Below are 15,455 nucleotides of genomic sequence, written 5' to 3'. Positions count from 1 at the left end.
CAGCTTCGGTGCTTTCTATCAGCGCTTGAAGTTCCGGTACTTTACCAACGCAGCTTCGACAGTTGACAATTACAATACCGATTGCTGCTTGGTCCCCGCACGTCCTGACTTTGCCCCGCACCCGTTGAGGCTGTTGCCCTTTCTGTACTTGCCCAAGGCCATCTAACCTAAAAAACCGCCCAGCCCACGCCACACAACCCCTGCTACCCGTGTAGCCGCATGTTGCGTGTAGTGGACTCCTGACCTATCCAGCGGAACCCGAAACCCCACCACCCTATGGCGCAAGTCGAGGAATCTGCAGCCCACACGGTCGCAGAACCGTCTCAGCCTCTGATTCAGACCCTCGTTGTTATTCGTCCATGCTCTCTTCCCTCCTTTAGGTCAACTAACGATTGTGATGACAAGGAGAGCAATCGATCACAAAGTGAAAAAAAAAAAGAAAATGCGAAATCCTGTGAACAATGGAACCCGTCTGACAGGCTAAACGCTAGAAAAGAGAGAGGCAGAAAGTGTATAGTTTAGTTAATATTCACTGTGGAAGTTTTTCTTAATTTTAATTTTTCCTTCAACCAATACTGATCATACTGCCAACAATAAATATAACACTATAGAGCTAATATAAAAACATTAAGTTAAAGTAAAATGACAGAGTAAGCTTAGCTTTGAGGATAACCTATAATAAGGAAATTATGTCACCTACAAGCCTGTTCGTACACTATTTTCGTATGGAGTATATTATTAAAGACAGTTTGAGTCTACATATACACACAAAATTTCGTAATTTAAAAATTATACAAATGAACTATCATTTTTGTCTTCATATTCAAATATAAGTTCTTAGTATAACACACAGGACGGACCATTTCATTCATAATGAGGAATAACTCAGGATAGAGATGAGGTACAGCAAAACTTTTTAGTTAAAAATTGCATGTGGCAAAGAGCATCATCCATTGCTACTAATAGCGGCGACCTTCAACCTTATTTTCAAGGTGACGTAAAGGTTAAAGGCCTTTTTTTTTAAAAAAATAGCAACCCCAATGTTTATTTTAACGTTTGAAAAGAGCGGCAAATTTTATGTATAAGATGATAACTTATTCGACGTCATGACAAGGAGCAATAAAGGTGAAAAATCAAATATATTTGCAGCTCTAGTAGAGATTATCTCCGAACAGAAGATGGATGCACCAGAATACGATGTTAGATACAAACTGGAAGTAGCATAAGAAGTCACATATCACTACAAATAACAACGATCTTAAATTAAATATCGAAGGTCATTCGAAAGTTAAGTTTTGTTTCATGGAAACCCCTATTTGTGACGTCGTATTTTGAAAGAGCGAAGAGTAAATAGATGCCAACGAATAAAGGTTATTTTACATGTGGTGCTCCTCAAGGTTCCATCTTGGGTCTCTTGCTTTTTCCTGTGCACATTAATGACCTCTCGTCTGTTAGATTTCCAGATGTTAAGTTTGCATTGTTTGCAGATGATACAATAGCAAGTACAGATACAATAACAAGTACAGATTTAGAATTGGCTGCTAATCAAATTTTCCCTGATATTAATAAATAGTATAAAGCTCATTCACTATCATTAAACCTTGAAAAGACCCATCATATGCAGTTCAGAACCTGTAAGAGATGGTCTTCCAGCATGTGTATAACATATGAAGACATGCAGATCGAAGAGGATGACAGTGTTAAATTTCTAGTATTACAACTCGAAAATAACATGCATAAATAAAACATAGACCATTGATTAACAAGTCACTGAGTGAGTCCCCTCGCCTCTCATTCTTTGGGATGCCCCTTTCAGACTGTATTTTTCTGTGTTCCCCTCTATATCGATATACTCCCTACTAGAACTAAAATCATATTTGCTTATTTGACCTTCATTGAACCTTGCCATGATCTTGAATAATGAATCACTTTATACGTAAAATATGCCGCTCTTTTCAAATCTTCAATCAGATATTAAGGTTCTTATTTTTAAAAAATCACTGTAACCTCCAAATGACCTTGGAAATTATGTTCGAGGTCACTGTCTTTAGTAGCAATGCGTGACATTGTTTGCTACCTACAACATTTATCTAAAACATTTTCCTGTATCTCATTTATGTCCTGAGTTATTCCCCATTATAGTTTTAAATGATCCACCCTGTATATGTATACATACAAAGTTACAACACGTTACTCTGACTGGACTGTCTCCATATGAGTACTACATTCACTTGGACTTACAGTACGGAGGTTAACTTTGTATATAACATTCTTTCGAGTATTATTCTATATATTTACACTTATTTACATCGAATCGATAGAGTAAGGAAGTAACACTTGTAGGCAGTGGGAAGGCCCTTGCAACCAGTTTCCTGTACAGTACTTTTTGTGTTTCCTTGTACTTAGCGCATGTCAATATTAAGGGAGAACAGAAGAGGTTGGCTAACTTTTTTCCTCAATTTTTTCAACCTGTATTTTAAATGCTTCCATTGATATTTTTATGTGGAAGCATTTGTACATTGTTTCAGTACATTTATAGCTAACTGTAATTAAAGCGTTTGTCTGTCTATAAAAAATATTAAGTTCGGTGGTACGACCTGGGCCAATATTCCCATCCACAGGGCAAGTTAACCCAGCACTTGGGGCAAGTTGGCTCATATGATTTTATCATTTAATTTAGTTACAACATCTATTATTGAATTGAAAATATATCGATATTAATACTCAAGGTTCGTTTTAAAACGAATTCGTACACCTTTATGACAAAAGAAACGATCATAAATTGTGTTATCACTGTTATAATAACAGTTTCACAGAAAAGTTTGAACAAAATTTTTATCAGTCTTCCTATGGGCGCCCGTTAGGATCTTCACAATTCAAGCATTCATAAAAAAGTCCTTTCTATCATTTTTAACATATGAGTGATGTGCCCATAGCTCACTACTTGTGCAGTTCACCTACACCACTATGAGAGAACATCTAAGACATAAAACATCTTCATTCTCATTTTCTTCGTCTTGCCTACTTTCTGTCTCTGCTTTATTTGAGAACAATCCTCATCTTCTTGATCTTGCAGAGCCTTCTTAGGAATTTCTACCTTCTGCCTGCGCTTTATTTGAGAAATTTTATCATATGATTTAGATTCAACACCTTCACCTTTTTTAGAAAACAGGTTTTCAAGCAGAACCGCATTTCTCTTTAATGTGTTTTCTTTTCTGTCTGTGGAGGCTTGTTGTTGACGTTGTAATCCATCTTTCACTGGCGAGTCCGTCAGTATTGCTGAGGTTATTTTTAGTTTGCTCGCTGTCTTTTTTTCTTGATCATGAGTTCTCAAATGGTCTGACTTCTTTGGGCGTTGCGAAGTAGGGTTTGATCAAGTGAAGTGATGCATAGCTTAACAGGTTTTGTTGCTGACAGCATAGACTTACCATTGTGTTCTCTAGCAGTTGATGGACCAACTTCAGAAATTAAACCACAACCAACAGCACTAGGACTAGGTCTGTCTATTATACTGTATATGAAGGCAGAAAGTCTTATAGGCGAAAAGTCTCTGTTGAAGGGGAGATAACTCTCCATTTGAATCCAGCCAATATATTTCTGGGCACAATTGCATTTGATATGACAGTTCTCACAATGCCTGAGTGATTGTTTATTATCATAGGTCGTTTGTTTGCTCTCGCCCATGCATCGCAGTCTGAATTTACAAACTTTGTAAAGGGACTGTAAACACTCCTGTTCAAAGGCTGAAGTTCATGGCCACAGTGAGCTGGAAAAGACAAAAGTGTGATACCACTTTCCTCGAAAAAATCTGAGAGTTCATGGATAAATGGGAACTATGGCGTTCAGTTACAACCAAAGAAGGATGGTCTTTGGAACATAGAACTAGTGATACAAAATGGTGCATCGATTTGAAGAACCCGGTTTCTGTCATCCACTCTGAGGGATGGGCACTAACCTTGCTTCCAGCAGGACCGTACTAATAAAATGGAGCTTCATGTTAACCCTAGGGAATATGAAAAATGGAGGCATCCTGTTACCAATTCCACTAACAGCGAAAGCCATAACGAATAGTGATCCTTTTTCAGGAGATGTTACCCGCCCTATCTGATGTAATCCCCTTCGAGCGACTATTCCGCCAGGCCTCTGGACAGCAATGTTTCTACTTTCATCTGCATTCCAGATGTCACAGTGGCCAGTTTCAGTCTTGCCAAAACATTGTTCAGGTTGATAAAAAACAAGGCTGTGTTGTGCGTATTGAAGCTATTACATCGTGCAAAACGTGTTGCCTGAATAGTTCGAAAGGAGGGTGTCGCGTGGCGTTTCAGAAACCCTGAAAACTAATCAGAGCGCGGCATTCCAAAGTCTATCCATGACTGGGGTATTTTACGTTAACAGAGAAGTACATAGGTCAAGACAAACCGCCTATCTTCTTTCGGTGAAAGGCCAAAGTATATTTCATAAAATGTAATATGGTATGGTACACTTCAAGCATGTTTTCTTACTTAAGTTCAAACACTTGGAAACATATGTTTGTACTAGCTGTTCACTTAAACAATTCTCGAATAAATAATGATTTCAGAAAAGCATTACCTATCTTAGTTTTCTATATTACTTCCATTATATTTGGTGTTATTATTAAAATAGCGAAAATACTAAGTATACAAGTGTAAAACAAACAAATTTGTAAGCTGAAATTTTTTTGTGAAGCCAAATATATCCCGGAATTTTGTTGCAGTTCAAGAAGGTTCTAATCTTTGAATTTGTTACAGTACCTCTCTGAAGTTTTGGCAGGTATGTCATATTGTTTGATCACTTCCCTACATGACATTTAACGCTTACTAATTACATAGTTGCTTCATCAGTTTTCTTTTTATAATTTCGAATCACCCTGAAAGCAAAAATGCGGTAAAAACATGACTACATTCGAAGATACAAGTAGATTTGATACTTAAAAATATAGTGGATTATTCAGCTGCCCTTATCTATGTCGTTTTATGCAACCTCACATGACAGAAAAATGTTGGCCATTTCGCTCTGATGTCAAGCAGATTGTCAAAATGTCTCAAAGTAACTGACACAGTATACGAAAACATCTTAGACCTATTGTACAAATTTTGATTATGAAACTTCTTTTGCACATCAAAGCAGCAAGTCATATATTAATATCTACATTGGGTTATATACCAGAAAGCTGTTCCTTTTACGTTTCCCATTTTGATATCTCCTGTTAATTTCGTTGTTTCTGATGGTGAAACACACTTTATAAGGCAACGTTTCCGAACCATTTACCAAAGATTAAGTACAATAAACGGCATAAACTTACAGAGACGTCCAGAATCGGTACGACTACACTGCTAATTACACAAAGCAAGAATGGAGGCACTTGGATAAGTATGGCAGAAATAAAGTATATCTGTGTAACTCGTGGTCTATACTCACTTGTATTTATTACAGTACGAATCTGTTTGCTAACAGTCGTCCAGAGTTCAGAGAGGGAACTGATATCGATTACGCGGCTGTCACCTGTTTGGATAACGTTCCTGATACAGACACATTGCGGGTTGCATTAAACGACATCGGTAGGGGCAGCTGAAAAACCCTGTACATCCTGCGATATCCACAAGTAATAATTTCAGATTTAGACTGCAATCATTTCAGTTGGATGCTTGAACCCAAATTATGGGTTTTGGTGAAAAAAAAATCAGACATACATAGATTTTATCGGTTTAAAATCAGTGTAGGACACAATTCGCTTGTGTAAAAATTGCATTGCATCTAATGTAGACTTTGACTACATTGGACCTAGGTATCACAATAACGAATAACTTAAAATGGAAGGAACTCATAGAAAATGTTGTGGGGAAGGCAAACCAAAGACTGCGTTTTATTGGCAGGACACTTAGAAAATGTAACAGATGTACTAAGGAGATTGCTTACACTACGCTTGTCCGTCCTCTTTTGGAATACTGTTGCGCGGTGTGGTATCCTTACCAGATAGACTGACGGAGTACATCGAAAAAGTTCAAAGAAGGGCAGCATGTTTTGTATTATCACGAAATATGGGAGAGAGTGTCACAGAAATGATACAGGACTTGGGCTGGACATCATTAAAAGAAAGGCGTTTTTCATTGCGGCGGAATCTTCTCACGAAATTCCAATCACCAACTTTCTCCTCTGAATACGAAAACATTTGTTGACACCAACATACGAGGGTTATTCCAAAAGTAAGGTCCGGTTATAAAAAAAAAATCAAAACTAAAATGTTTTTTCAAAACAATTGTTTTATTTACATTCCTTACATCTTTATCTATTTTTCTACATAACTTCCATACTTATTTAAACATTTGTCACATCGTTCAACAAGCTTTTGAATGCCCATGTTATAGAAATCGGCCGCCTGTGACGATAACCAGTCCTTAACTGCTTCTTTCACTTCATCATCTGTGTCGAAGCGCTTGCCGCCGAGAAACTCCTTTAAGTAACGGAACAGGTGGAAATCACTTGGCGCCAGGTCCGGACTGTAAGGAGGATGGTCCATCTGTTCCCATCCAAATTTCTTGATCAGAGCTTGCGTTTCATTTGCCGTGTGGGGTCTGGCATTGTCATGCAACAACAAGATTCCAGGCGACAAAAGTCCACGTCGGTTATTCTGGATTGCACGTCGAAGTTTAGTCAGGGTAGCGCAGTAGGCGGCTTTATTAATCGTTGTTCCTCTCTCCATAAAGTCGACTAACAATACTCCACGTCTATCCCAAAACACAGTCGCCATAACCTTACGTGTTGAGATTGTCTGCTTTGCCTTGACCTTGACTGGCGATGACGTGTGACGCTATTGCATTGACTGACGTTTAGACTCTGGAGTGATGTGAGAAACCCATGTCTCATCCCCTGTGACAACATTGTCTAAAAGACTGTCACCTTCCTTATGATATCGCTCCAAAAAATCAAGAGCAAAAGCCATTCTTTTCATTCGTTGGGGCTCAGTAAGCAGCCTGGGAACCCAACGGGCACACAATTTGTGAAACTTCAAATGTTCAGACACAATTCTGTACAAAGTTGTTCTACTCACATTCGGAAAATGCATGTCTACGTCTGTAATAGTGAATCGGCGATCTTCACGAATTTTTTTGTCAACCGCATTGACCAAATCGTCTGAAATCACTGATGGTCGGCCACACCGTGGTTCATCGTGCACATTATCCCGTCCTTCATTAAAAGCTCGCACCCACTTGCGCACTTTACTGTCGCTCATTATGTTAGGACCGTACACTTCAGTAATCTGCCGATGGATTTCCGCCGCTGAATTGTTTCTTGCAGACAAAAACCGTATCACTGCCCTTACTTCACAATCGGCGGGCTGATCAATTGTCTTAAACATTGTAAAGTGACACTGTGAACTACACTCAGCAACAGTAACAAAGCGAATGGCGGCGTTTGACGCGCAAGGCTTGCCGGGAGTCGGCGCGCATGCGTGTTTTGTCATTGGCGCCAAATTTCAATAGTTACGGCGAATCGGACCTTACTTTTGGAATAACCCTCGTACATGGGGAGAAACGGTCACCACGATAAAATAAGGGAAATCAGAGCTCATACGGAAAGATATAGGTGTTCGTTCTTTCCGCGCGCTGTACGAGATTGGAATAATAGAGAATTATGAAGGTGGTTCGATGAACCCTCTGCCAGGCACTTAAATGTGATTTGCAGAGTATCGATTTAGGTTTAGATGTAGATGTAGAATAAAAGTACTTACAGATTTGTCACGTGGCCAGAGTGCCTTTATGTGGGTGGGCCATTGTGCTCCATCGCCATATTCGCATTATTATTTGCGAAAAAGATTTAAGCATTTATCGGCGTAAACATTGTCAAAATAATCCTTAATCTATGCACTGTAATCGTTGTACTTACTTGTTTAGTACTAGTTTTTCCTTAGAGAACGCAACAAAATATATTGAGCAGCCGAAACTTACTTTCACTAACTAGGAAACATAAAATGCATGCTCTTCCTCACTCGGAAATCTAACTGCACTGACGTGTTTTTAGAAAGACCATGTTACTCCTACCACCAGCCTCTTTCGTCATAGGCCTACTGCAACGGCAGTTTAACGAAATAAGATCAACTGGCGATCGTCTCCTGCCACGCCAGTTTGATCCTCATCATAATGCTCACAAACTTTTATTCGATGTAAGTGGGCGGGATAGCATCCGTATCCGTGTGTCAATCTCGTACGAATGATGGCCGTCACATGGCGTTTAGGAGCAAGGGGACTGCGCCTACTCGTCGTAACCGATGTCGTGCAGATTTATGATATATGCACGCCTTGGCCGGAAACGAAAGTGATGGAAGTGGGAGCTCCAAATGGCCAGGAGTTTCGAAAAAAATAGTGTTTTTGGTGCAAATCGACAAGGCTTGAGCCATCTGAGTTAGCGTAGCTCCCAGGCAGCTGTTGGTGCTGTGGAGTCGAGCCCCTATGTGGAAACGTCTTTTTGATTTCCAGTTTATACTTTACTTACACTGCAATTCAAGTGAAGTAACACTCAGTCTATTATATTACTTAATATTTTCATAAAAGGCAAGAAAAGGAAAGGTAAAGGATAATTTGGGAATCCAAAAACATTTCCATGGACATGAGTGTAAGGCGTTCACGAGAACTTCGCGACATTTTGCAGTTAATGATACACAGATGCTGGGGCCATAATCATCGTAAAAAAAAGGAGGGGCCTGGTTTACTCGGCATCTTGCACACGTTATAAACGCCGGTTTTTAGAATTACGTGGTTGTTTTATAGTTTCTACAGAAAGAAAACTTAGTTTACGTTCCTACAGGTGTAAGGTTCTCTCTCAACGCACAGCTTGGTTGCGAACCACGCATATTGCATCATTTCGACAAATATCGGCGAGTATGGTGATGGTGATGTAACATGTAATGTACTTTGATGCTATCTTCTCGGTATGTGATCTCTCTCTCTCTCTCTCTCTCTCTCTCTCTCTCTCTCTCTCTATGTCTCTCACTCTGTCTGTATCTGTCTCTCTATGAGATAAGAGCAGTTTTGAGGCTTTTTGATCAAATTCTTTACTTGACGATACAGACAGATACCGAAGAGTTGCACTAGCGGAGTGCAGCTGAGTAAAGTCACCTTAATACTGCACGATGGCAGTCCTTTTTGATCCCGAAAAATCTAGTCGTATAATTTTGGATTTGTTTGTCCTCCCCACGAGTCAATAAACAAGATAAATTAGTTCAAGATTTTGTTATAAGACTATTGTAAGTTTCTCAGATTTTGATGAAGCAACGACATTCTTGTATTCCGCCGCAAACTCATCTACCGTTATGAAACTTCCTGGCGGATTAAAACTGTGTGCCCGACCGAGATTCGAACTCGGCACCTTTGCCTTTCGCGGGCAAGTGCTCTACCACCTGAGCTACCGAAGCACGACTCAGGCGCGGTACTCACAGCTCTACTTCTGCCAGTATCTCGTCTCCTACCTTCCAAACTTTCAGAAGCTCTCCTGCGAACCTTGCAGAACTAGCACTCCTGAAAGAAAGGATACTGCGGAGAAGGTAGGAGACGAGATACTGGCAGAAGTAGAGCTGTGAGTACCGCGCGTGAGTCGTGCTTCGGTAGCTCAGATGGTAGAGCACTTGCCCGCGAAAGGCAAAGGTCCCGAGTTCGAATCTCGGTCGGGCACACAGTTTTATTCTGCCAGGAAGTTTCATATCAGCGCACACGCCGCTGCAGAGTGAAAATCTCATTCATCTACCGTTTTTTGAATCCTCTGTCCAAGTGAGCCAGTACTCTCTTACAGGCACACATAGACTGCTGGCAACCATTCTCGAGGAAGAGTTGTAGCATATGCCATTGTACACGAGTGGGTTATTTTGTTCACATCCCGTAGTTTCATCCTGTAATTTCACGACAACCACTTTTGTCCATCAATTGTCCAGGATTCGGTTATAAATCGACTGATACTGACACCCTGGAAAGAGAACATGGGAATACAAATATTTTATTATACATTACGTTAAAAAGGGTATTTCAGTTGATGTCGACGAAAGAAAATTCTCGGCTTGCCTGTTTGATCGGACATTTCAATTAAAATTCCTACTTGGAAAGCTATTGGCAGAGCGCTGTGGACACTGTATGTACAGTCCTTTCTTGTAAATTTGTTTTCAATCCCAAATTTTCAAATGGTTCAAATGGCACTGAGCGTTATGAGACTTAGCTGCTGAGCTCATCAGTCGCCTAGAACTTAGAACTACTTAAACCTAACTAACCTAAGGACGTCACACATTCCATGCACGATTCTAACCTGCGACCGGAGCGGTGGCGCGGTTCCAGATTGTAGCGCCTAGAACCGCTCGGCCACCCTGGCCGGCCCCAAATTTTCCTTTGTCTTTGATTTTCATGCCTTTTGTGAAAATGTTAATAACTACAACATGCTGAGTTTTATTTCGGTTGATTTTCAGAATAAATAACGTAAAAACTGAAAATAAGGAAGTTACCCAATAGGGACTCAAGCCCAGCGTCCTCAGATTACCGTTCTGTTCTGTTTCTGCTGTACTAATCGCTGATTGGAAACCACATTAACATAAATGGCTCAAGCTTCGCCCGACCCGCGACAATTTTTTTTTTTTTTAAGCGCTTGGTCATCTGGAGCTCCCTCCTCCGTCAGTTTCACTTTTGGCCAAACCCTGCATATATCAGAAGTATGGACGATATCTGTGACGACGAGTAGGCACGGACTATCTGTTAGCTTCACACGGTCGAACCACAGCTGAAGAGAGATGTCCGTTTGCACGACCGTTAGGTGCCATTCAGAGCTGCATTTGAGGTAAGCATCTTTCTCGATCGTTGACGGATTTGTTCCTTGAGAAATCCTCCTCTTTGCTGTGTGGTAGCCTATTTCGTTGTGTAAAACTCCGTTTTGTAAAACTCCCTATTGGGTAACTTCCATATTTTCAGGCCTGCCGGAGTGGCCGTGCGGTTCTAGGCGCTGCAGTCTGGAACCGAGCGACCGCTACAGTCGCAGGTTCGAATCCTGCCTCGGGCATGGATGTGTGTGATGTTCTTAGGTTAGTTAGGTTGAAGTATTTCTAAGTTCTGGCGGACTGATGACCTCAGAAGTTAAGTTGCATAGTGCTCAAAGCCATTTGAGCCATATTTTCAGTTTTTACGTTATTTATTGTGCAAATGAACCGAAATAAAACTCAGCATGTTGTACATTTTAATATTTTCATAAAAGGCATGTCAGTATCAGTCAATGATGATATAAAATTAATTGTTGGTAAGGCGTTTACCAGGTTGAGATTCATTGGGAGAGTCCTTAGAAAATGTAGTCCATCAACAAAGGAGGTGGCTTACAAAACACTCGTTCGACCTATCCTTGAGTATTGCTCATCAGTGTGGGATGAATACCAGGTCGGGTTCACAAATGAGATAGAGAAGATACAAAGAAGAGCGGCGCTTTTCGTCACAGGGTTATTTGGTAAGCGCGATAGCGTTACGAAGATGTTTAGCAAACTCAAGTGGCACAATCTGCAAGAGAGGCGCTCTGCATCGCGGTGTAGCTTACTCTCCAGGTTTCGAGAGGGTGCGTTTCTGGATGAGGTATCGAATATATTGCTTCCCCCTACTTATACCTCCAGAGGAGATCACGAATGCAAAATTAGAGAGATTCGAGCGCGCACGGAGGCTTTCCGGCAGTCGCTCTTCCCACGAACCATACGCGACTGGAACAGGAAAGGGAGGTAATGACAGTGGCACGTAAAGTGCCCTCCGCCACATGCCATTGGGTGGCTTGGAGAGTATAAATTTACATGTAGATGACATTTCATCGAGTTAGAAGCGGCTGCAGCCTGGCACTGCCCGCGACCGTAACTGCCCCGGCCGGAGAGGGATGCCAGTCGGACGCACTGAGCGCCGGTGGCCAGCGAGCCACGGGGCGCCAGATGCGTCGGCGGATCAGCGTCCGGTACAAAAGGCGGGCGCCGCCAGTGGCCGCTGGCTGGCCGGCTTCCCAGCCCTGGCGCCTCAGACGTACAAATCACTGCTGCCACCTGGCCACATGTGCGCCGCCTGCCGTGTGCCGACACATTTAGGGTACCACGGTACAGAAATGGAACCGCTCTGGGGATTCCCAGGAGAGAGAAGCGCACCGCTTATTTTACCCCAGCAATCACTTTCCTCAGCTTTCCCTTCGCCTACTTTCATCAGTTATTTGACTCAGTACCACACCTACGCTTATTATCGGCAGTACAATCATGTGGGATTGTTGTTGTGGTCGTCACTCCGAAGACAGGTTCCATGTAGCCCTCCACGCCACTCTATTCTGTGAAAGCCTCTTCATCTCCGAATAACTACTGCAACCTGAATCTGCTTACGGTATTTATCTCTTCATCTCACTCTACGATTTTTGACCCTCCTCCCAAACTTCCCTCCAGTACTTAATTGGTGATCCCTTGATGTCTCAGAATGTGTCCTGCCGACAGATCCCTTTTTGTTTAGTCAAGCAGTGCCACAAATTTCGTTTCTCCCCAGTTCTGTTCAGTACTTCCTCATTAGTTACGCGATCTACTCATCTAGTATTCAGCATTCTTCAGTAGCACCACATTCCAAAGGCTTCTATTGTCTTCTTGTCTAAACGGGTTATCGCTCACGTTTAACTTTCATACATGGCTACACTTCAAATACCTTCAGAAGGCTTCCTAACACTTAACTCTACATTTGATGTTAACAACCTCCTATTCTTCAGAAACGTTTTACTTGCCATTGCCAGCCTACATCTTATATCCTGAAACTTCCTGGCAGATTAAAACTGTGTGCTGGTCCGAGACTCGAACTCGAGACCTTTGCAGGAGAGCTTCTGTAAAGTTTGGAAGGTAGGAGACGAGGTACTGGCAGAAGTAGAACTGTGAAGACGGGGCGTGACTCGTGCTTGGGTAGCTCAGTTGGTAGAGCACTTGCCCGCGAAAGGCAAAGGTCCCGAGTTCGAGTCGCGCTCCGGCACACAGTTTTAATCTGCCAGGAAGTTTCATATCAACGCACACTCCGCTGCAGAGTGAAAATCTCGTTCTGGATCTTATATCCTGTTTACAAGTCCGCCCCCGGTAGCTAAGTGGTCAGAGCGACAGAATGTCAATCCTAAGGGCTGGGGTTCGATTCCCGGCTGGGTCGGGCATTTTCTCCGTTCAGGGACTGGATGTTGTGTTGTCCTAATCATCATCATTTCATCCTCATCGACGCGCAAGTCGCAGAAGTGGCGTCAAATCGAAAGACTTGCACCCGGCGAACGGTCTGCCCGACGGGAGGCCCTAGTCAAATGGCTCTGAGCACTATGGGACTTAACATCTATGGTCATCAGTCCCCTAGAACTTAGAACTACTTAAACCTAACTAACCTAAGGACAGCACACAACACCCAGTCATCACAGGCCCTAGTCACACAACATTTTATTTATCCTCTCTACATCAGCCATCATGAGTTATTGTGCTGCCCACATAGAAAAACTCATCTACTATCTTACGTGTCTCGTTTTCTAATCTAATTCCTTCAGAATCACCTGATTTAATTCGACTATATTCCATATCATTGCTTTTATTTTGTTGATGTTCATCTTGTACCCGACACTGTCCATTGTATCCAACTGCTCTCAAGTCCTTTACTATTTCTGACGGAATTACAGTGTCATCGGCAAGTCTCAAACTTTTTACTTCTTCTTCGTTAAGTTTAATTCCTATTCAAAATTTTTCTTTGGTCTCCTTCGCTTTTTGTTCAATGTACAGATTGAATAAAGTCGGGGATAAGCAACAACCTATGAAACGTCCCCTTATAACAATTATACACGACTGTACTTAACCTGACACACAATATTTTGTTAGCGCAACGCAATCTGACTTTCAAAATTCCCTACAAAAGAATGGCCCTGACTAACATTAAACTATACCTTTCACAAATCACTTACCTCACAAAAATCTTCACTGCTCAAGCTACTGCAATACAGCGAGCGCCACTACTGCCAGCTAAATAAAAGATTCAAACTATGGAAAGCACTAACTACTGATAGGGATAGTTAGCAAATGAAAGATATTAATAGAGAACAAACAATGTATTTACCTTGATATCATCATATATAAATATAGCAGTTCATGACAAATTTCAAAACTCCGCCATCTCTCTCCCCACATCCACCACTACTGGCGGCTCACCTCCAACTGCGCAACGCTACGCGCTGTTCACAGCCAGCTGCCTAACACTACAATGGCGAGTATTACAACAATGCAAAGCAGCCACAGACTGCACACAGCACAGCCAGTGATTTTCATACAGAGGTGGCGTTACCAATAAAAAAACCTAAACAGCCTACTTACATAGCCCCCATGCTCCCCACAAAAAATTTTACAAAATTTTTTTTGGGCAGTGGCCAATAATGATTTGATAAAATTTTTCATAATTACAATAACAAAGAAATCAAATGCACACACTTATTGATACAATGTTGGTCAAAAAGCTAAAAATTTCTCACAGTCCATAAAGACAGTCCTAATCGTACATAACAGGAGAATAGCAGTGTTTTTCTCAAAGTCTGAGCAGTAAAAGAAAATGCACACGGAAGTAGTGGATTTCCATGGAGTCTTGAAGAAGCAGTGTTGTCCTCCCAACGGAAAGACAGTGCTGACTCTTGACATGCATACAGGTAATGGGCCACAACAGAGCAAACCCACAGCAGAGTCAGTCGTAGTTTGGAAGAATATTGGTAGGTAGGTCATCACAGAACAGACCCACTGTAGTCCTGGTAGAGATTACGGTATTGGTGGGCCACCAGAGGTGCAGACCCACTGCAGTCCTTGTAGAAATAATGGTATTGGTAGGTCATCATAGATGCAGACCCAGTGTAGTCCTTGTAGAGATGGCTAGCAGCCATCCGTTGCGACTGTGCAGGTGCACAATCACCATCGAAGATTCTTGCAGAGAATATAGCAAGTCCATAAACCACCACTTGTGCATGCGCAGAAAATTTTTTTGGAATTGTCCTTAGAACGAGCAATGCTGTTATCCAGTCCCTTGCTGAATTATCAACACACTTGCAAACACTAACAGTCCCTACTTCTCACATATTGTCCATATACTATGACCAACAGAAACGTGTGCAGTGAAATGGAACTTACAAGTTACTTAATTTGATTAACTGGTGTCAATTACAATATTATAACACGAAAATATAATTACAAAGGTACAAAATACATCATTAAAAACATAACAATACAGATAACATTTGTAGTGCAGGCTTTACAAAAGAATCGAACTAACATATACATCAGTGGAATTATGACATGAGTACATAAATAAAAGATCAGAATCACTTTCGAAACATCAACTTCACACATGAGCATTAAAACAAAACAGAATAAATAATGTGTAAGCATATTTATAAGGTAAATAACATATTATTAATGCCAA

This window comes from Schistocerca americana, chromosome 5, assembly GCF_021461395.2.
Source record: "Schistocerca americana isolate TAMUIC-IGC-003095 chromosome 5, iqSchAmer2.1, whole genome shotgun sequence".
Classification (NCBI taxonomy): Eukaryota; Metazoa; Arthropoda; class Insecta; order Orthoptera; family Acrididae; genus Schistocerca; species Schistocerca americana.
Note: the sequence above shows the minus strand (reverse complement) of the source record.